The 24,519-nt window shown below is 39.9% G+C and overlaps 1 long non-coding RNA gene across 1 annotated transcript; it reads right to left on the bottom strand.

Annotated features, from left to right (window-relative positions):
* Positions 1-1,487: 1,487 nt before the first annotated feature.
* Positions 1,488-23,752, bottom strand: LOC144583201 (uncharacterized). The gene is made up of 2 exons (XR_013536868.1): positions 9,000-23,752; positions 1,488-7,472 (listed from the first exon to the last, which is right to left on the bottom strand). It is a non-coding gene; the product is annotated as an uncharacterized LOC144583201 (long non-coding RNA).
* Between the last annotated feature and the right edge of the window lie 767 nt (positions 23,753-24,519).

The following is a 24,519-nucleotide window of genomic DNA, read 5'->3' as shown; positions in this document are numbered from 1 at the left end:
GGAGAACCAAGACAAAATTGCAGCCATAGAGGCCCAAAGGTTGGCGAGGCAGTCTCCTCAGCTGAGTGAGGTGGCACCACGCAGATCGGATTGGGAGACAAAAAGCCATTGAAAAAAACAAATTAAAATAATTGGCTCAAGACCTGATGGCCAGGTTTCTCACTCTTGAGTTCACCCAGGTCCAGGAAGTTATGGCTAGGTGCAACACTGAAGGGGCATGTGTGACTTCGAGGGCCGGCAGTGTTGGAAAGTGGCAGTCTTCAACACCTGGGGTGTATGAACCATCACCCATCTATCAAGAGGGACAGATTAACACGGGGGAGATTAGTTCCAGCACCACACATCCTTGTGATGATCCTTGCAGGGCTGCTACTGCCTTCGGTGAGTTTGCTATCGCACCAGGCACCCAGGCACATCTGCCCGCATAACCTTGGGCCAGCGGTCCTACACTTGGGACACCGCAAACACACCTTATACCTCAACAAACATGGGATTGTTCGAATGCAGCTTGGACTTGTGCCAATCCACATTTTAGTGGCTAGGGTATGCCTATGCTGCTTTTCTGCACAGGCTTAATCAGATATTGTATCTAGTATAGGGCCTTGGCCTTATTCTTCGGTAGCTAATACAGGTTATTGGCACGGTACCATTTGGGGCTTCGCCATATGGAGACTACTCCATGCTCCTGGGAATAACTTAATCCCCGTTACAACAAAAGATTTCGAAAGGTAAATACAACAGTGTATTCAACCACCTCAGTAGGAAGGTGGATAAGAAAGATCTGGACAAAGAAGATGAAAAGGAAAAAGAAAATGCAGATAGGACAGAAGCCAGACAGGACTTGGGCCAACTGGCTTCTGGGTTTCCTTATTTATGCGGGCGTCATTACTTAAGGCCCAACCGTGGAGGGCTCAAGCCCTCTTCCAATACCTGGCCATTATTTATAGGGCCTACACAGATTTTGCTGGCCAGGCTTGGCTGGTTTCCCATTCCCTTCTTCTGGGGGTGCCCTGGGACTGTGCAGCTTGCCCAAGACCTCACAGGCTGGGTCTTCTCCCTCGAGGCACAGCGGGGAACCAAACTCCTAACCTCTGGCTCCACAGCCAGATACTTCAACCACTGAGTTATCCAGCCAGCTAAATAATTCAAAGGCATTTCGATATTTTGAAGATACACTTGCATTCCTGACACTTCTGTATATAGACTGAAAATTTTAAAAGACTGCTGTCTGGGTTCAGTTTTCTTTGGATTAGAGAGTACTCAAGGCAAGATGGCATTTATAACATTTCTTTATTTTCAGATATACTTATGCAATAAAAGTGGAGGCAGAAAAATCCCTACCCGCATCCAGTCTATAAAAGAACTCTTGCATCCCAAAGGTGCTTTCAGCCAACAAACAATAACAAATATAAACTTTATCTTCTTCTTTTCTGGAAAGAAATCTAAAAAAGCCAGATACTTGAAATCCCTGATTTCCAAATACACTGGGAAAGAAAGTTCTTGAACTCTTTCCAGACCGCAAGAAAAAAACAGTGGTATCTCCAATCCTTTCCACAATGGGTGAAGGGGAGGGCAGTAAAAATTGTACCAGTTGCAGGACTGGTGCTGGCACACCATTGAAAAGGAGCGATGAAGAAGCAGGTGGCAGAGGTGGCATGAAGATCAACTGCCACAGTTAAATGTGTCATTTGATTACAGATTATATGACTTTAACATCAAATGTCCCCCCCCCACCTGCCTGCTGTATCCACGAAAGTCTTACCACTGGTCCCCTGGGGAGTAGAATGAGACTGAATGAACTTGGGCCACCTACACAATCCCAGTGTCCCCAGAAGAAAGGAATGATAAACCACTTCTGGGTACTTTGTACTTTAAAAGCCCTGGAAAAAATCTCCATAAATTGAGTCAACAAGTTGACATGCAATGCAGTGTACAGTCAAGGTTTATTGAGCTCACAAAAATTATCTGGATAGCCAAAGCACAACAACAACAACAACAACAACAACAACAACAACAACCATCATTAGATTAGTTGATTGTATTTCTCTTTCTCTGACCTGCCCTCCATTCTCATAAGCATCCTTCAGTCTCGAGAGACTATGGTAACGTGCTTTGTACGGAGGACTTCAACGCTGTATGCAAAGCTGGGGGTCCACTCCAAAGCATGATGCCTGGGTAAAATAATATGGAGGATAGGCTGTTACCTAAGCAGCAAATCCCCCCTCTCCACATCACTGAAATAGTCCAATGGAAAGGCAAGAGCCAATACAAATGGTTCCAGCGATGTCGCAGGAGTTGCCAGATTGACACGAACTGCCTCTGGGACTCCGGCTCTGGATTTTGCCTCAAGGTTATCTCCTGATGCCTTTTCCATCAGTGGGTATAGCCACAAGGCAGTGGAGGTTTGGAATCAGAGTTTTCCTTCTCCTAGATGGGCTGCCTTCCCAGGCTAACGAGTCCCTGCCCTCCCACCACCCAGATACAAAAGAGTTTAATTTTGTTTTAAACTGAAAAGCCAAGAAACAACATCAGTTAGAATGTTATGTCAAGGAGGTACACACTTCTGACCTTCCCAAGAAAGTTGTATCTGTGAGTGACTGGATCCTGATAGGCTGGGTAATGGTATCTCTCTACAGGTTTTATTTTCAGAGTAAATCCTTCTGTCTAAATTTCTCTCTGTCTGGTTCTTTAACAAGTGCATTGCATTGGCAAATGGTATTGACTTACTCTGTCACCTAGTTTGAATTTTGGCTTCAACCACGTGTTTGCCTTGTTTACTTGGATAGTAAAGTGTCTAACAGAATATATTCTTCATCATCCCAACAGAAGTCTGGGGGTTTGTTTGTTTGTTTGTTTTTTGCATGCCCAAGCGATCAAAGTTATTTAAAACAAGAGTGGTAGAAGCCTGCCTCCCAGGCTTAAAGACAACGTGTTTGTGGATATTCTCCTACCTCACAGAATTGCAGAAGTTTTTCACTATTTGCTTCTCAGTCTCCCCCCCCTCCATCTCCTTTCTTTGTCAAATATTCTGCACTGCAGTTCTTTTAACTGATTATTTAATCAACTGAAGCATTGTGATACCTGAATGCAGGTGCTATTTTTAGGATACTTAATGGAGAGAAAGATTTATTGCCCATAAGGCAATCTTTCATTGTGCAGAAACTAATCACAAATATATTTAATTCCAGCCTTGGGATTTTGCGGCAGTGTAGGCTGTAGGCCTTTTCAAAAATATGAGAATGAATTCAAGTGTAAATATTAACAATAGTCAAGTCTCCTTTTCTTTCCCGATAGTGTGTAGTTTGAGGCAGTTGGCTTGCAGATCAAGGCAACAAAAATGAAAAAAATACAGGATGTGTTTGTTAATCACAATGAATCTGTCCTTGAAAGGATGTATGAAATTTTCTTTACATTCACAGCAGCCAAGTCAACTTCAGCAGGCATGCCCATCCAGCGCAAAGTCCAAAGCAGTCAAGAATTCCAAGATGCCTCTGATGGGTTTCAGCTATGGGCATTGCAGTTTTGGAACCAGTTGCTGGGTTATGGCCCAAGAGCCTTTCTAGAGAACCCCTGGGGAGATGCAGAGGAGCACATCTGGTCATAGGTCTGGTGGCAATGCATTTGCTGGCAAGGAAGCTAGCACAGTTGAGTTTCTGCTTGGTGTAGCAGCTCTTGCCATCATACTGTACAACACAGGGCTGACTAATCACAAGGTGAGCCCAGCCTGGCCCACTGAGTCCCTGTGAGTGGGAGGAGAGTGTGTTCAGCCAGCACTGGGACCACCCGAGGTGCTCCAGAGCAAATCTAGTTGATATGTCTTACATTTCTTTACACGTAGGATGTGCTCTGTGGTTTTAGCTCCAGTGCAGTTAAACCACAGAGTCAGAAGTTATCTCAGCAATGCCCTCGTTCAACCCTCTGCTCACACAAGAAATCTACTAACAGCTTCCCTGATAGGTCACCATCCAATCGAAGAAGAAGATTCTTAAGAGTGCAGTTGACTCTATGGATCATCATGTCCAGCCCATGTCTAGAAGGCACAGTGAGAAATCAAACTCTTAGTCTCTGGCTCTGCAGCCAGATGCCTAAATCACTGCGCTACCAAGCAGTTCTAGCCTATCGTGTTCCAAGGCAGTTTGTCTCACCATTTAATAGCTTGTATTATCAGGATGTTTTTCTTAACATTTAACTTCACTCAGTTTTCTTGCAACTTATACTCTCTAGATTGAGTCATATTTTCTAAGCAATAGAAAACACATTCTTCCCTTTTCTGATTTCCCCCCACCCCCATCTATGCTTTCTTGGTTGTGCATTTATTGAATGTTGAGCTTCTAAGGACTCAGGGATTGTCCAGTAGGTGACACTCCAACTGCAGAGATAGGGCTAGGAGCTTCTCAACTATTTTTCCTTAGTGCTTTTTCAAAGGATAAGAAATTATACTAAGATAAGAAATACGCCATATATATTTTTGTTATGGAAAATCAAACTAATCCAATTTGTTTCTCTGGACATCTGCGGACAACTAATTCAAATATATGTTGCAATATACAATAGAATATCAAGTTGTGATATAATATGTGCTGTTCTTAAAGTTGTTATTATATTTGCAATGCCCTTTTTGCTGTGTCTTATCAGTGTTTATGAGTCTTGTACAAAAAAGGGAAAGGAATGGGTAAGAACTAATGATAAATGGATTGATCAATTAGCTTTTGGACTGTTTCAATTTCATACGTGCCATTCTTAAGCCTGTTCTGCCCTATTTCTGCATTAATCTGTAAATTCTTTTCTAACATCCATATGAAAATTTATCTTTCTATAAACTTACATTTTAATGTATTTCCTCATTTTCAAAAAAAAGTATTAGCTCTTGAAGGTTTCACTTCTAAATTTATTTTAATTTACAATGTCTTTTCTTTTCTTTAAACCTAGAGTAGCAGTGTCAAATTTCAGGTCAAAACTCCATACTTTTGTTGGGGAGGTGCAGATCAGGTTTGTTGCTTTAAAAAATGTGGACTGAATGAAATCCTCAATAAAAAGATGGCTTAATCCCATACAGCAATAAGCATAACCATAGGATCCAGAAAAATCCTCTTCTGGTGAGTCTAATATCAGAGTCAGAGGACCATCCCCACCATTACAATTTAAAACAAAATGCAGACTACATGATTTTTCTCCCCACATTCTCCTGCCTGTATTTCATAGCATCATGCATGATGAAGAGATTGCAATCTTGACATCTTGCACAGACGTGCCCTTGTTGGCTTCATATAGGTATTATTAGAGTATGGAGTTAAGAACTTTAATCTTGAGCCTTCTGGGTCAGGTGACATCAATGAGAGGTCACCCTTGTATCTCCTTGTCTTCCAGGGAAAGCATAGCAAATGCCACTCTCCAAGAGATGGAGAGCTAGCTTCCAAGTCAGAGGTAATGGTGTGGGCATCACTTAATACGCAAGAGCTCTGGTGGCCCTCCTCGGTTGAAAACATGGGCTACACTAGTGTCTACTTGGTGGAGTAGCTGCATGCAAGGAAAGACTTTTCAGAAATATGGTTTCCTCATGAACAAGGTCATTCTCTAGCAAAGGGCATCTAGCTGAAGCTAGGATGAGACCTGGGAATTCAGCTATGTAGGAATGATTCATTTGTTCTCTGTAACATACCTGACAGGGACGTGGTGGCGCTGTGGGCTAAACCGCAGAAGCCTGTGCTGCAGGGTCAGAAGACCAAGCAGTTGTAAGATCGAATCCACGTGACGGAGTGAGCGCCTGTCGCTTGTCCCAGCTCCCGCCAACCTAGCGGTTCGAAAGCATGCAAATGCGAGTAGATTAATAGGTACCATCTCGGTGGGAAGGTAAACAGCGTTCCGTGTCTAAATCATACTGGCCATGTGACCACGGAAAGATTGTCTTTGGACAAACGCTGGCTCTATGGCTTGAAGAGCGGGATGAGCGCCGCCCCCTAGGGTCGGACACGACTGGACAAAAATTGTCAAGGGGAACTTTTACCTTTACTTTTAACATACCTGACTGTGCTGATGTTTTCAGATTTTTTTTCTGTTATCTACCTTGATATTCACCTTGTTTTGATTAAAACAGACAAAATCCATGACTTTCCATCTTTTTTTGGTACTTTTGAAGGCATAGGTTTTTTTTTAATCTCAGTGTTTTGAGGTGGCAACTGGCACTTTCCACTAATGTCATTTTCATGTCAAAGTTTCCAGGACAACAACCATCAATTAGCTTTCAATTAGGCTCTCAATTAGTGCAGAACAACACCAAGAGAAGCTCCAGCTGGAGAGTGAATTTCTACATAGTAATTAAAAAATGGTTTTAGATTTCCTGAAGATAAACTTCTGAAGAGAACAAGGTTTGGGAGAAGCAGCTTTTTAAAATGAAGTTTTTTTGCAATACCAGGTGGTGTGTCCTGCACTCCTTTGTGATTAAATGGGGGGAAGCAAGGATTGAAGTGTTGTCTTATGTGGCATAGCCCATAGTGTCAGTTGTAGGTGAAGATGAGTTGTTTCCATAATGCATTCACTGACAGGCCCTCTTGAGCTGGGGATGAATTTGATCCTTCTTTTGGATCCCCTCCACCCGACCTCTCTGCTCTAAAGGTGGATTCTTCATATGTGAAACAGAAGTTCCTTGATATGTTTTATGAGTAGTAGTAGTAGTAGTAGTAGTAGTAGTAGTAGTAGTAGTAGTAGTAGTAATGTTATTATTGCTTTTGTCTGAACTGCTTGTCACCTGCTTTGATCCTGTTGCTTTAGACATGGAATCTTCTTTGGATATTGCTTTAGGAGCCACCTAGACTGAAATGAGACACTTGTTTTCATCATTAGTTCATCATTTTTCTGATTATAGCAAGAAGATTCCTTAGAAAGCAACAGAGAAATAGCCAGACTTCCTGGCTATTTTTCTGCCTATTTCCTTCCCACCCTTTATTAAGGTTCTAGTTGTGCCTAGATTGGTGTTTTAATTTCCAACAATTAGTTCTATAGCAGGAAGTAGGTAGTGACTAACCCACACTCACAAAGTTTGTGAATCAAGCTGTGCACTTTTATATAAAGAAAAAGTCATACAATAACTCAATTGTGGGTTATTATGAACCTGATCAAAAAAATTGTGAATGGTAAATAATGGGTCGTGATAAGGAGATGTCTTTTAAAAGGAAATATTCAATACTCAGTATTATTTGCTTTTTACAATCAAAACTCCCCAAATTTGAATTACTTTTTGTCTGATTTTTAGATGTAATTTAGCTTCTTCTTCTTCTTCTTCTTCTTCTTCTTCTTCTTCTTCTTCTTCTTCTTCTTCTTCTTCTTCTTCTTCTTCTCCTCCTCCTCCTCCTCCTCCTCCTCCTCCTCCTCCTCCTCCTCCTCCTCCTCCTCCTTCTTCTTCTTGTTTAAGGACAAAACAGGGCCATGGGCCCTTTTCCCACCACCTACAGATGGCTTGTAAACAAGTAAAAGATCTGGAATGAAAAGGAAAAGAGAGAGGAAGGGAAGGGGTTGGGGGGCAGAAGGGAAGCTTAATTATAAATGACTACTAAATTACAGGACCACAATAAATAATCCATCTCCAACTGCTTTCTACAAAGTACAATATTGTAATACACTCCCAAATTATCAGCTGTAAACTGGGGGTGTTCTAAACAATAATGAAAAACAAATATTTAGCTGTTAATTAACAAAACAGTTGCCTAGTGCTAGAGGCATCATCCCATTTCTGATTTTGATTAGTTTACTTGCAATCTGGCTGAAATATGAGGAGATTTCTTGGCCAAGGAAACACAAGCACAGTGTTCTCAATTTTAAGGGCATCAGCCAACATCTTCTGTATTCCAGGATAAGCCAATTTTGTGCATGTTTTGACTTACTACCAGTAACCCCTGTGAAGTATCTGTGCAATATTTATGCAGTGTGTGCAAGCGAAATAGGACCTTTAAATTGGTACATCATGTGATGTGGTGCTTTACGGTATAGTAGACAAAAGCATCTATGTTATGCTGAAGGAACTTTGTGGAAAGTTTACGAAGTACGCTGCATTTATGGATTTCCCCCTCCCCCATCTGTAGTGTAGTGGTTGCAGTAGGGATGAGGAATGTATTTGTCTCCAGATGTTGTCTGACTGAACTCCTATCAACCTTAGCCAGCACAGTACAACATCTGGAGAGTTACACATTTCACTCCAATTGGGTCAGTGTTTCGGAATGGGCCTGAGATCTTTGCTCAACAATGAAACAAACAGACATAGACCTTGTCTATGTTTCTTGTTATCTCTCATGCTAATGTATCTTATAAGGTTGTCACAAGGACGAATACCAGTCTATAGCACAGGCTCTCTCCCATACACATACTACTCTCCTACCCTGAATATACAATTCTATGAGATATGAAAGAAATGTTGTTGTTGTTGTTTAAAAAATTCTGTCCTTACAACATTTCTGAAACTACTCCAAAGCCACACTGAGGCCTTTCATGCCCTCAGACATACATTGTTCCTTGTGCTTTTTTGTTTAGCTTTTTTTTGATTAACTTCAGATCCAGCCTGAGGAACAGATACAGTCTGGTCATCATTTTGCTTTTGCTTTCTAATTCTAATGAGGTTGAAAACATGTTATCAATAGTCCCATGCATTTTAAAAGCTTTCCCCCCACTAGTTTTCATCACGATATAATGATTCTCTTTGCTAAGTTAATTTTTCCTGCTATTATGTGTAGCCTGCATAATTAACTTGTAAACCGCCCAGAGAGTGCTTTAAGCACTATGGGGTGGTATATAAGCAGCACACCTTTTTTATTATTTTTTTATTTTTTTGCTTTAATACACGTATACTCACTCTGCCTAATGGTAGGAATGGTGCTGATTCCAAGCTTCATTAAAATGTATTCTCTCTCTTTCCTATGCTTGTCACCTGCATGTGCAAGGATCAGGAGAGAAAGGACACATATACATCACAAGCTTCCTCTGCTCCAGGCTTGATTTGATCTAGGACCCACCTGCTTGTCTTTCTGGCAGTTCAGGATATCCACAAAGTTCTCCTCCAACATGATATTTCAAATGAATCAATTGTTTTCCCGTCAGCTTTCTTTGCTGTCCAGCTTTCGTGCCTGTACATAATAATCAGGAATACAGAAGTGTGGATAATCTTGTTCTTAGTCTCCAGGGATACATCCTTACACTTGGTGATCTTTTCTAGTTCCTTCATTGCTGCCCTTCTGGATGCCAGTCTACTTCTGATTTCTTGGCTGCCATCTCCTTTTGGATTATTGATTGAACAAAATCTCTGTTTCAATTTCTTCACTGTCAACATTAAAGTTATGTAGTTCCTCTGTAGTAATGATTTTGGTCTTCTTAACACCCAACTGCAGTCCACCTTGAGGTGTGCCTTCAGGAGGGGGCTTTAGCACCAAGTTGCATTCTTATGTCTTTCACATAAGAAGCAATAGGAAAATGTAGACTTTCTCAAGCAGATATGTGCAATCTTCTGATGATCTTTCCCTCTGGTTGGTGTTCTGTGCATAAGCCATACAGCCACAGGTGAATTTCGCCATTGTTTTTGAAGATACATGGGAAAGAAAGCCCTGCTGCCATCTGAGTCAAATCCTTCAAGGTATCCTGAGTACAACTGAGATCATATGTACATGAATCCAGACTGGAAGGGGAAAGATCATGCCAGACCATTTCACTCTGTTGCACAGCTCAAGTGCTCGACTGTTTTGGAACTCTTCCTACTTGCAGATCTGGTATTTTCAATGCAACTCCTCCTCTCAAATTAGAACTTCCCTAACAAAAGGAATTATTCTGTGCAAACTGTTCCCATGGATGGGGTTGCTGGAATCATTAGCTCAGTTCAATACAACAATTTCCTTTGAAGCAAACATCAATGCCACACAATAGTTTCACATATTGCAAAACTCCACACAACAATTTGCCTGGATTTAAATGGCCTTTTCTCACTCATCACTCGTCAGAGGTAATAGTATAAGAGGCATTCAAGTCAGACAGGAGACGTTATGGGACACATCTCGCCTCATCTCAACACTGTGTGAAACTTCATTAATATTAAAAATGGAGACCTTTTGGCAAAGATTTGGATCTGGGAGAAGTGTTCAAGAGAGAACTGTCCTATAATGTCAGCTAAAGAATCTATAGTATATGTTCATACTTGTGTGATTCTAGGTCATACTATTTTGGAGATTTGGGGGACAGACAACTAGGACTTCAGGACAAAGACAGGGCAAAGCACAGTCTGTGAATCGCATGCAGCCCAGGGGGACCCATTGGTCTCAATACCAGGCCCAGTTTGGCTCATTTCCAAACCTCTAATGCTACTTCTTTCAAAGTAATCATTCTTAAATCATTTGTGGCTGAAACACTCACTATTTAGCACTACCCAATTTTCCCTTCTGCCTCTGAATTCAAGAAGAGCCCCGCCTCTCTGCTCTGTGTCTCTTTCCCTCTCTTGTTGCTGCAAGCAGTCATGTTTGTCAGGCTATTCTGGGGAACTTGAAGGTATTCTGCTGTTTGAATCCCTGCAGTTCTGCTATGCAGCCATTCAAAACTCTGGAAATTCCAAACTCTGCAACATGGAGTTCAGATGACCACTGTCCTTCCTGGGGAAAGGGACAGCAAGGATCCGTCAGACTTGTGTGGCTCAATGGTGTTGCTGGAGTTTTGTTTGCACTCTCACATACTGTTTGTAATTTGTGTTACTGAGATTGACTTTTCTGGGCAAAACAAAATAATTTTACCCAAATTCAAAACTATGCAATGGGGTTTATACATCCTGCAATTCATGTGTCCTTAGGCAAACTGCAGGGTCCCAGAATGTCGACAAACAGATTCTAATAAACAGTTTGTTAGAATTCTGCACTTAGAGTTAGAAAATGTGCTGGACTCACTGACTATGAAAGAGAGATATTTGATACAGGTAACACATAACCTCAAGCCTGCTTATGTTCGTTGCACATGTTTAATTCTTAAATTGCATTGCCAGCCTGCTAACATACCAAGCAGTAAAACCAAGGATACTGAATCACATGAGCCTAAGTGATTGGACCATGTCCTGCTTTTGTGTAGTGGGAACAGTGGCAATCGACTTCAGAGTGTGGTGCGATGACCATGAAGGCAGTGTTCTCTATTTCTGATACACAACAAGGGTGGGAAAGCCAGACCGTAGAGCCAAATGGCTGAATTTCAAAAGGCCTTTGCAAACAATCACTTCAGGTTTCGAGTGAGAGTTGTGCTTTCTCTGAGCCATCTTCTTGCCCCTTCTTCCAGGTCTCCTTTTGAGCCCCCTATTCCTGATGTATAGATGCCTTCAGGATAGGACACGAGTAACAGCTACCTATGCAGGAGAAAAAGAGAAGAGGGAAAGGGGGGAATCAGAAAGATGTGGCAAAACAAGAAAGGGAGGGGAATGTCAGGAAAGGAAGAGGAGACGGTGGCATTCCCCACTTTTATTTTGGCCTCACCTACCAGTAGTTTCAATGCCACCCACCAGCAGCACCAACTTCCTCCAGAATTGGAACAATAATGTTTACTGAAAATCTGATGTTGCAAAATGCCTTCCACCATTGACAGCATCTGACATCCTTCTCTCTGCTTTACTTGCTGCTCCCCATCTTACTTTCTAAAGCACCCCCTTGCAATAACAGTGAAAATACTCATTTCTTTGTTTCTTCAGAGCAATTGTAAAACACACCAGATGGTAACCATACACTAAGTTATGGTCCGCTCTATAGCACATAATCAATACCGAAGCATAAAGAATTATTATGGTAAATAACCCAACGTTCTGGAAAAGGAGTATGGGCCACTAACTGAGCACTTAGAGTTTTTAGATTAGTGGAAACTGAATAATATAATAGAAATGTAAAATATTTTACTTGGGTTGTTTTACAATGTATGTGAATACCATTATGACCAACTTTTTTTAAAAAAGAAAGGGGTTGTAAAAACCTACTAGTCTTATTGCATGCATATATAAGGGACAAACCATATAAAAATGTTAAAAATATTTAGGTTATATGGACAGTTTAATGATCCATCTGATTTAGGCCATAATCCTGTAGATTTCCCGCCCTAAACTATACACTGATTTTAATCATGCAGTTCAGTCACAAGAGATTTCTGGGCAGAATGGCATTTAGCCAAAAAAGTCTTAAAGTTAACTTAGACTTGGTAGCATTGACATTTCAACTAAATAGTTCTGACCTTGAAAAAAGTTATTATTTAGTCTATACAGCATAATTGGCTGGGGGGGTGTATGGTCTAGAAAGAGTTGCTCAAAAACATAGTATTTCCAGGCTCTACTAAAATCAGTCTTGTTCCCAGAAGTTAGGCAGAAGTACTACCATACTTGGACCGGGGGGACAGAAAAGAATTTAGACAATCTTGGAAAATACAGATCCACTAGCTGAACTTCTGTCTCAGATAAATGGGTGAAAAGTATAATTAAGACTAGAATGTAAAGTAACAAATCTTGACAAAGACACCACAGGAAGTCTCTAAGTGGGCCAATCATTTAGAACTTTCTGAGATTATCAGCAGATATGTGGAGGAAGGTGGACCAGTAGGTATTACTAAGTGGACGTTCAAATTTATGCCAGTGCACACTTCCTCAAAGGAAGATCAAAGAAAGCTTTGTGAAAGGATGGGGGAAGGAAACAACCTCAAATGCATGGTATACTATTCAATGTGGACAGTGAGGTGAACCCCAAATTCACACTGAGGAGTTTAAACTGAATTCTACACATGAGCTGTACTATGTCAATGGAATCTTGGAAGGGAGCAAAGAATTCCATCACAGGAAAGGGCTGGTTAAGGTCTTTGTGATCCAAGTGTTTAAAATGTCTGCTTTGAAGGAAGTCATAATGCAGTAGGTTTCAGGACTTTAAAGCATAGATGAATTCAGTGCAAATTTAGTCAAGAATAAGTCCTAGGGCATCATCTTTCACATATGCAGAGCTAAGGATGCAAATCCTCACTGGCTTCATTCTTATGCAGAACAAGACATGTCTACATTTTTATCCTCTCCATACAGTCAGTGTGGTGTATTGGACTGAGTGTTGAGCTAGGACTAAAAAGACTCACATTCAGATCCCCTTGGCCATGGAAACTCACTAGGGAGGCAGCACTAGTAAAACCACTTCTTAAATATCTGACATACCCCGGAAACCCTACTAGGGTCATGTAAGTCAGAATCAACTTGGCACATCATACACACATACACACAAACAACAGCAAGATATTCCCTTTTCTTATTTGCATTTGATTATTGCACGAGTTGTGAGGTTGGTTTTTGTACATTATGTGATAACTACTGCCATTTTGTATATTCTTTTTTTTCTTAATCAGTGTTGCAGCTGGTTTGCATAGTTCCCATAATTTTGTCTTTTTCAAGGGCAAAGCTTTGTTACAGCAAAACCCATAGTGTCATGGCACCTTAAAGACTGGCAAGGGTTATTTGATGTAAATGTTATTCACCATAAGTGTTTGTGGACTGTAGCTTGCTTCTTTAGCTGAAAATACATGACTTTTGCCAGCCTAAATTTCTTTTCTGTTTTATTTAAAACAGAGGTATTTTTGATGACCTCTAACATCTAATTCATTTGTTTTTAAAACGAAACTACAGTGATTTTTTTAAAAAAAAATGTTTCTATGAAACCTTCCATAACATCTCAGATAGCAAGTCATCAGGACTGCCTAAGTTATTTCAGGTTGAGAATTTTTTCTTCATAGGGCAGAGTATTCCACGCTGCTGCCCTATGAAGAAAAAAAAATACACACTCATACATGAGCTAAAACTAGTATCTCTGTTGCAAATCCTGGCTAGAGTAGACCTATTAATTCAGGGTTTTTCTACATCAATATTCATTTACAGTTCAGCAGTTGATTGAATGTGTCTACTTTTAGTTGGGACAAGAAATCAACTACTGGTGAAAGCATTGAAGAAGGGAGCTTATGCTAAATAAACCTTGTTTGTGTCACATTGTCACAATGTGCTCTGTTTTTTTTAGTCCTTTAAAAAAACTGATTAACCAGTCCTTGACTGTGCTTAACTTCATAAAGAGAAATTTGGCTTCATGAAGGGCATTGCTGTCCACACTAGTTTTGTATAGAAACTGTGCAAAAAGTTGAATAATTGATTTTAAAAACTTGTCTCATCATCCTGTTGGAGAAAGAACCCTCAAGGGGTTTGGCAATTTCTCAACAGATTGTCCTCAGCTCATTGTATCAAGAACAAAAACTTTGGAAATTATAAGGTCCAGGCTGTCTGAAATACCACATCTCCCTCCATAAAGACCCCATGTGTATTGAGATCCTTAGGGGAATGCCTTCTCAGTCCCACCACACTCACAAGCATATCTTGTGAGGACCTGATAGAGATCTTTTCCTGAGACTCCCACAAAATGGCTCTCCTTCCATTAGGATGTGTGTTTCCCCCTTCCCTCCTATCCTACCTCCAGCAGGTGAAAACATACCTCTTTAGAGAGGATTTTAGGAAGCTAGGAGGCAAAGAAATGGTGCTTTTAAAATGTACTGTTTTAAAATAATGTTTTAAATATCTATATATTATAGTTTTTAATTTTAAATTAAATGTTAACTAATTTTGGAAGGAGTTGTATGCTATCTTGTTTCCTCACCAGCAGAGAAATGTAAGATTTCAAATATCAATCAAACAGACTAACTCTTGAACAGTCCTGTGCGAAGAACAACTAAATTCCATGCTATTCCATTCAGAAGGTATTCAAACTTTAAATATGCTGATGCTTAAATATAGATTACAACTACTGTATACTTTCTTGGCCCTTGATTCTCAAGCCATGTGCACGTTATCCAGAGCATTTCTGGGATCTGTGGCCCAAATAAGTGGAGTTTTAAACTTCTGAGGGAAAGTCTATAAAAGACAAAAAGTTGGTCGGAGAATGCTAAACAGTGGGAAGCTCCATGTAATCCTTTCAAAGCAGCAACACCCACCCCCCCAAAAAAAACAAGAAAGCAAAACTTGTTTTATGAATGATTGAGGTTTGAAATTAAAAGAGCCTTCAAAAGCTGATTGTTACACTTACAGACTGAAAGCATGCTGAAAGCATGAAATAAAAACAGTATCCTGCATTGAAACACTAGGTGATAGAGTAAAACCATCCATCTTACCCCCATGGGGTTATTAAACAGTTCTATTTTTTGTTCTCGCAATGTGACAAGTTTAAAAACTGAAATGAATGCTCTCCAGACGACTGTGTCCTGATAAATGGAATTATAATAAAGCACTAGAGACAGTTAAGCTGAATAACGCTAGTTGAGTTGTTGTGATTCATGGGCTTGTCATCAACTAGTTCAGAAAACTTTGGGGACTGTAAATCATCTTGTGCTATATATAGATAGATAAAGTTTCAAAACCATAGTTTTGCTGCTCCCCCAGTCCCCTCCCCACTGTTATTAAAATATTAAAAACAAAGACACAGAAGAATATGGCAGTCCCAAAGCTGAGCTGAGGACTTCTGCACAATGCTGCAACTGCTGTATTATCGGAATTGTTTGTACTTCTCAGAAATAATAACCAATAGAAACAAAAAGGTTCTTAGCGACTGTAGGATTTCAAATCCATCCATCATAGTTAATGCAATAAGATCAATTGCTCAGAAAAGTTTTAAAGAAAATTAAATTTTCTTTGTCTTTGTTTCTCCTCTCTCCCCCCCCCCCCATATCACAGATTAGCCATCATCATGGCTATATTGACTTTGGATGCAGGCACTATTAACACATTTTTGGTGTTGCATGTAAATCATTCTCCAAGATTTTTCTGGCAGTACATTCTTCTCATTCTGCTACAGTGGACCCTCGACTTACAGACGGCTCGACCTACAGACTTTTCGAGTTACAGTCTTCTCTGGCCGCAAAATTTAGGTTTGACTTGCAGCCGGAGAATCAACCTACAGACCAGAAAAAAACCAAAATGGAAGAAAAATGGAACAAAAATGGCTGGTTACAGATTAATCGGTTTTCAATGCATTGTAGGTCAATGGAGATTCAACCTACAGACTTTTTGACCTGCAGCCACCGTTCCAATATGGATTAATTCCATAAGTAGAGGATCCACTGTACTTCTTTCCCCGTTTATTTTTGCCTCAAATGACCACTTTGAACAATATGTACTTTTTGCTTCCCGTCACACCACCAAAGTATTCTGGTTTTGTGCATTTTGTGTGTTTTATGACTCCTTGATCCTTATTGATTTGTCTTAGTAGTTCTGCATTGGTCACTGTATTGATCCACAAAATTCTTAGCATCCCATGATACAGTAAATCCACAATTCAAATGCTTGCATTTTATTTAGTTGCTTGTGTCAAAATGTATTTAAGCATCTGTTCATCACCTGCCAGGGATCCCAAGGCAATTCTGTACTATACAATAGAGCCAATAATACATAGTCTAGTAATGTGCCTTGAAAGCCAGTTTTAGTTGCCCATTACATTCATATCAGGCATCCAACAGCAATGAAAGCATCCACCAAAGTGGGCTTTATATATATCTACATCTCTATCTGACACCTACCACTGACGGCTCATACTTAGGCAATTGAGAAGCCAAATGGTATTCTTAAGTAGTCATTATTTTTGCATGGTCTTCAGGATCAAGACCCACCAAGCTTATGTAAGCAGCAAGATATTAAATTAATGCAAAATGAAACTCCAAAGCAGACAAAAATCCATTTCTAAGCAGCACAAGAAAACACTGTCAAGGTAATTTATGGGGGAACAGATGAATCATACCTCAAGGCACAAACTCATTCCAGATCTTTGTCTTAATTCCCAGGAAATCACATCTCATCTTCATGCTTAATTAAAATGAAAGCAAGCTCAGCTACCCAATATTTTTGCCACGCATTCAACATCGGCTTTGTCTTGATGCAGGTGACCTGGCATTAATTTTCAGCTCACTAATAATGTTTTTCACTGCATGAGTAAATTAGTGTCATGCAAACCCAATGGTTTCAGGAAACTCCCTATTTCTGTGGGGGAGAAGAAAACACTTTTCTGACAAAGGTAGTCAAATTGCAGGTGCTTCTGGGTTAACACCTTTCTAATTATATAAAAAGAGTATTAACTTTGAAGAGAACATTTGTTTATGATAGGAAAGAAGTGGATGTAATCAGTGTTCCAACTGCAGTGGAAGGACAGGATCTTTCCACATGTTTGAAATCTCATTGGTTTCAGTCTTATCGAGCATATCAGGGAAAAGCAGGCACAGTAACTGTTCTCATACATTGCCAGGTCAGAATTTTTCTGCCTGATGTAAGGGACAATGTTCCCTCATTCCAAAATTCTCCTTTTCCTTTCAACCTTACTTTGACATGGTCAGCATCCCCCCAATGCAGAATGCCCTGAAACACAGTCCCATCTTCTAACAGAGAATATCACCCAAGGAACAGTACAGTACCTACTTCACCGACACACTGTGACTAATGGCAGGGCTGGTCCTGTTTTTTCATTCACGCCTATGCTATACTCTGATTCTGAATTTATTTTTATTTCAGACATAGACATCCAAACAACCTTAGGGTGCAATGACACAGTAAGAAAAATGTGGATTTACTGAATCTTAAGTTGCACCAGGGAAGTCAAGTTGGATAAATTCATGCTAATTGGTCACCTAGGAAGAGAGGAGGAATTTGGATAACAACCTTGTTTGCAGCGTGATGACATAACTATCCTGTAGCTCTCCTGATTTGTAGTAGGAACAGCTGCAGCAGAACTACCTTAGTCAGCTGTAAACAAAGGTTGTGGCAATTTCCTCCTCTCATATCTCCATCTCTCTCCCCCTCTCTCTTTATATCTAGAAGCTCTAGCACAACAGTGCTGACACCAAGACTTTAAAAAATGCTTATTTGCAAAGCTCCAGCCATTCTGGTGTTTTTTCACTACTCCTACCAACTACCAACCACCAGCACTTCTACACAAACTTTTAAGCATCAGTTCAAGTGATCACACCACTCAGACTGATGCAAATGGATCTGTTTTCTTAACAAATAGAACCCCCAGTGGCATGGGAAAAATATGGATTAGTGGAGAGGACTCTGGGCTGATTCATGTTTGCTTTTACATCATAAATATTAATCATGCGGTCAACTGGCAAAAAAGGAATCAGATTGTCCCAATCCTGTAGCATTTCCTGCATTATATTTCACTGTGGTGGCAGCCTTGCATGGGGAGTAAAAATTTTGGGGTAAAAATTATTTGGAATTTGGAGTAAAAATTATTTTGTTCTAAATATTTTTTTACACAGCCTCATGGTTCAGTGGTTAAACCGCAGTACTGCAGCCAAGACTCTGCTCACAACCTAAGTTCAATCCCAATGGATTCAGGTAGCTGGCTCAAGATTGATTAGCTTTCCATTCCTCCACAGTTGGTAAATTGAGTACCTATCTCACTGGGGGTGGTAATGTATAGCCTGCATAATTATGTTGTAAACCAGTGGTTCTTAACCTTGGGTTACTCAGGTGTTTCTGAACTGCAACTCCCAGAAACCCCAGCCAGCACAGCTGGTGCTGAAAGCTTCTGGGAGTTGCAGTCCAAAAACACTTGAGTAACCCAAGGTTAAGAACCACTGTTGTAAACCACCCAGAGAGTGCTTTAAGAGCTATGGGGCAGTATATAAGCAACACGCTTTGCTTTTTTGCTTTTAAATTATTAAATAAAAGGAAGGGACTTCCTTTTGCTTGATTGGAATTATACATCTGAATCCAAATGCACAAGCTAATGTGACAGTTTTACAAACAGAAGGGCTGTATTTACATAAAAGTCTAGAGGCCATTAGAAATAAATTTCCCCCTTAATAGGGTTTGCGGTTGATGTGACTGATAAATTGTAGGAAGGAGAGGAGACTGAGCAAAAGAAAGGGAGAAAACGTCTTTCCCTCCTTTTGCTAATACTTTGTCTAATACTACTGCTCAAATTGCATCTATAGAATCTGGCCATAGAAGCTGTTCAGATGTTAACATTCTCATCCTTTGGACTTACAGTTCCCCAAAATGCCTGTCTCTGTCTGCCCCTATATGCATATAGGCTCTGGAGTCTTCCCACACTCCTTCCATTTCCTCTTCCCATGTGCAAAATTTTCTGGTTTCTCTATGATTGTGGCTTAAGATCATAAACCATGATATCAAAGTCTTTCTGTTTTCTAATGCAGGGTGCTGTGAAAGCTGTACCTTCAGAAACTCAGAAACTTTAATCAACTGTATTGGGATGGATGAAAGAGGAAAAGAGTAAGAATGCATCTGAGGCCATAGATTAAATTGTACATTAGGGTAATTCTGTCATTAGGCAGACTGAGGCAGCAGATTCTGGATGTCATGAAAATGTACGTAGCACATTGTTGTTTAATTTGTCATTGCTTTGTGTGGAAGTGGGGAGGCATATTGGAGATTTTCTGCCTTATGTGCAAACTAACTGGACTAGCCCAGGGTATTATACTGTACACATACTTTAGGAATGAGAGATCATCTGCTTCTGTGTCTTAAGTAACCAAATATCTTGGCCAACCACATATCCGGCAGATCCTGCATGTATCTTCTTAAGAGTATTCTCACCAAATATATTTATGGCCAGATCTAAATGTGCAGAATAGGGTGGAATTAAAGGCTGGAGATGTGGAGAGTGTAGAAGATGGTTGTCACTACTTTTGACTGGTGAAGGGAAGATCTGTCCTACTGTTGAATTTGCCATTTCACAAATGCTTGCAATATGAGCTTACATCCAACTTCACGAGGCATCCAACCAGCATTTTATTCCCTGTAGTTATGATGCTGCCACTATTTAAAATGAGTTTAAAATTCAAAACCGCACATACACCAAATATTTATTTTCATTTCCTTCCTTTTTTAAAAAGTGAGGGCTGGCAGACAGTTGATGTTGTTTGTTGTTCTTTCTGTGAACCTCAAAAGAGAGGAATGTGTGGCCTCCAGATGTTCTCAGATGGTAATTCCCACAGTTCCTTGCTCCTGGCTATGCTAACCAAGGGTGATGGTTAGCATCATCTTCAGAGTCCACCAGTCCCCACTCTTGCTCACCTTTAACCCATAAGAAATGCAGATGTTCTCAAGCACAGAAAGGTAAGTGTGGTGAGGAGAAGGGAGGAGAACTGTACTGTTCTGGGCAGAGCATTTTGTTGCACTTAGGACTGTCAAACTGCAGTTAACCCAAATGCTCCTCCTCTTCCATAAAATAAGTTCAGCAGAGCTTTCTTCGTAATAGTTTTGTAGAAGGTAACATGCATTGGAGTCTCATTTTAGCAGCAGGCAGGGAAATCTCACTGGAACAGGGACAGATTCTGGAGTTTGAGCGTGTTGAGTCGCAAAACATTGGCAAGAAAAATACATTCTGGGAGTAATCACATCTCTAAAGAGAACCATATAAAGCATGTGCGTTGGTGTTATTGAAATCTCCTGGGTGCATTTACCAAGTTATTAGACCTAATTAACTTAATAGGACATATATATCTAAGTAAGCCGCTCAGAGAGTCACAGCATGCTCCCCAAAAAAATTCAAATTAAAAGGCATTTATCATTTTGAAACTCTTTGAAGCTTCTTTCTAGAAATTTAAGATTCACCGTGACCATGTAAATAAACAACACCATAGCTACAGCAGCAGCAACAAGAAGTCTCTAATAATTTCAGCTCCTCCTCCTCTACTCTTCACTTCCTCAGTCTAGCTCCTAGCTTGCTAAGTTCTCATTTTAGCTTCCAAAAGCCCATGGAAGACAAAGCAGGCTGTGATTTTTTTCTGGAAGAGGTTGGGTTTGTTGCATTTTGCTCTCTAGCTTCCATGACCACCTGCAAGCATGCACTCCTATGGCTTGGTTACTTTGTATGGACGTTGTCGGGTACATCTATAAACAGTTTTGAAGTGTCTCCCAACAAGCAAGTTAGAGCAAGTCACCATCTCAAAGCGAAGAATATTAATTGCCCTTAGTCTCCATAACTGACATGGCTTTGCAGTCAATATATTACATATTCATCATCGCTTCCTTCCCACTTCAACTGCAGGGGAGTCCCTTGGCTATTTCCTCTCATTCTGGCAATACTAAATGAATATGAAGTGAAGAAAATGTCATTATCAAGACCATCCTAGAGAAACATTGTTTAACGTAATAGGAATATATTGACATCCCTTCCACTGTGTACATTGGAATTAAGATCAGTCACTGGCAGCACTGCAGCTAATCATCTTTAAGCCCTCAGAAGGCCCAGAAAGGAGGGTCTCCATGCTAAACTCATTTGGTAGAGGTGTGAATTATACCATGTAAAATGTAATATTACTTGGAGACATGAAAGCATTTCATAAGGTGTAGAGGGGAAGAATATTGGAGGAAGGTCAAGGGGAAAGAAGATGAAAGAGTAGTGCTCAAAGTCTGCCAAGCAAAGCAGAAACCTTTTTTTTTTGGGTAGCATTAAAAAAGGAGGTGGGAATGATTTGGTGCTCCTAAGTTTATTCTTCAGTTGGGAGCTCATTAAATCAGTTGATTTGCTTTTTACTGCTCCTTCTCTGGGCACAAGTTCAAATTGGACAAGAAAGTTCAAGATGCAACAAAACTAGGCTATATTTTTATGAAATTAAATGATAGCCATGTTTTTATGGTTCCATGAGCATTATGATTAAAAGTTATATAAGCTTGGGGGGGGGGGTGCGGGGATGCAAGATGGGAGCTGAGCTTTCATCTATGTACAAGTTTCCATTCTTTCTTGGGGTCCAGCAATAATTTTCTTTTCATATTTACACTATTCATCATGGTAGTCCATTTTCTTTGTCACTTGCTTAAGTGACTTGAGGTATGTCTTGAGTGTCTTGAGGTATGTGGTGATACAGGGAAAATGACAGCAATGCTGTCAGCACAGTAAACTCAATTATGAGCCTAAACTTCTAGCAGGGTCACCCAAGGTGAAGACACCAGACTCCTAACTGCTATTAGTACCACACAAAAGAATGCAATGATAAACCAGTTATGAATATTTATGCCTCAAAAACCTTATGGTGAGATAATCCAAAATAAAATGAGAGACACTGTTAGAAGACTCTTGGATTAGATGGCACTCAGTCAATGACTAAGGAAGAGCAAAGGGCAAGTACAACTATTGTAGTCACTAATGAAGCAAGTGGTTCAAAATTCAAAGGATGGCTAGTTGCTGATGTGCACAGAGACAAAAGGGAAGTCTGAGGCTGCACAACTCATGCAATCAGAGCATGGAAAGTGAGGGTGTGAACCAAAGTAAGCTTGAAATCATAAGAGGTGGAACACTTAAATACTTAGTGTGAGTGAACTAAAATGAACGGAGTAGGACATTTTCAGTCACATAATTACAAAGTGTTTTATTCTAGAAATGGCAAACTCAGAAGAAACAATATGGCTGTAATAGCAAGGGAAGGCGTAGTGCAAGCAGTTATTGGAATGTACAAAAACAATCAGAAGAAAATGAGTTTGTACTTTATAGATTACAGAAGCCTTGATTGTATGGAACATGAAAGCTATAGGTCATCCTAAAATAAATGTGTGTGTTACAACATATAATTGTCCTGATCACCTACTGGCTACTGTTATGGTAGACCAGAAAAAGATAATAGCTTCTCATTGGCAGAGGCGTGAGATGCAGCAGAGTGTTATTTCACTGTTGTACAGAACACATTGTACAAAAGGATGGATTACACTCAAATGAAGGAGGAGTGGAGACTGATAGATGAAACAACATTAAGATACGCATATAACAGTACTTGACACACACAAAATTGGCTAAAATGTATAATGGGGTTTCTAATAGATTCTGGAAATGTCAAGAAAAAGAATGATCACTGTATCATATGTGGTGGACATATAAGATATCAAAAAAATTCTGGAAATCAATTTACTTGATAATGCAAAATATATTAAAATCTAATTTGCACATGAAACTTGAATAATTTCTGCTAAGCATAATTGAGAAACAGTTAGGAAAGAACCAAGCAATACTTACTAGATGCATGACAACGGCAGCAAAACTTGTCTTTGCACAATATTGGAAGGTGAAGCAAGTACCAACAGTAGAGAAATAGCTACTGAAAGTCTTTGAAATGGCTGAGATGGCAAAACTCTCAAACTCTCAAGCTTCTAAAAGACAAAGGTGTAGCGGACTTTTAAAAAGCATAGAACACACATGGGACTTCATATTAGATAAAGAAAATATTGACATTGGGATGAGTAATTTTGAATCGTAGAATTTCAGATAACAGTATGCATCGGTTAAATTTCTGTTTGTTGGTAATTTTTACTTTTTATTAGTTGTGTAACAAACTTTATGATAATTATTAGCAATTAAGGAAGAAGTGATTCCAAGAAGAACTGACAAATGAGTGAGAAGATCCAAAGCGTCATAGAGTGAAGAAACTATAACATTAGTCAATCCCCATGAAGCCCCCATGAAGCCCCTAAAAAAAGATATACATATAGCACTATGTTATTAGCAGAAACTAGCAATAACTTGAAATGTCTGTTGATGAAGAAGGAAGTGCAATAGCAGATCTACAAGTCGGCAACAGACTTGGGAACCGAAAAATATAAAAGAAATCCCAGTCTTTAATTTGCAACTTTTAAGCAGGACTGTTAATGACAGGACACTTTGGAACTCATTAGAGTAGACCTTTGGTAGAAGTATAAATAAATAAATAAATGAGCTCAAATAGCCACCCTAGCTCAAAAATGGCCCGACAGCACATAACAATACAGTGGGGTCTCGACTTACGAACGGCTCGACATACGAACGTTTCGACTTACGAACTGCTCTCATAGGAATATATGGACTCGACTTACGAACTTAGATTCGAGTTACAAACTCTTTTTTTCCTTTTTTTAAAAGCTAAGTCATCTTAGGTTAAAAAGAAAAAAGAAAAAAATATCCCCCTCTAGTGGCAGAAGGTGGAATAGCAGCTTCCCATTAGTTTCTATGGACGAAAAGAGCAGATACGCATTAAATGGTTTTCAATGCATTCCTATGGGAAATGCAGATTCGACTTAAGAACTTTTCGACATGAGAACTGCCTTCCAATACGGATTAAGTTCGTAAGTCGAGACCCCACTGTAATAAGAAAAAGGAGACCACCTTGCAAAACTATTTCAGATTTTTCTGTGCCATTTCCCGAGGGTTTCTGCCTCCCAATGGCTACCATCACCACCATGCTCTAGAACGCTACTGCATAGGAGGCATTATGGAGTAAATAAAACGGTAGCCAGGCTACCAGTACACTTCTTGTGGTTTCCACTTGCAGAAGAAGCACAAAACCCAAAATTCCTCCAAGGGTGGAGAGAGAACAAAACTGCACTCTAGGTATCCCTAATGGTTACAACCACATCTGGAAATTTCCACTGAAAAAATTCAGAGAAATAGTTACCCCAATCTGTGTGCTAACAAATATGGTAAAGATTATTAAAAGCCCATTTGTGCACAGCTGTAACTGAATGTCATGGCAACCTGGAGGAAAGCAACT

This window comes from Pogona vitticeps, chromosome 5 (assembly GCF_051106095.1).
Source record: "Pogona vitticeps strain Pit_001003342236 chromosome 5, PviZW2.1, whole genome shotgun sequence".
Taxonomy (NCBI): Eukaryota; Metazoa; Chordata; class Lepidosauria; order Squamata; family Agamidae; genus Pogona; species Pogona vitticeps.
Note: the sequence above shows the minus strand (reverse complement) of the source record. Positions and strands in the feature narration are given on the sequence as shown.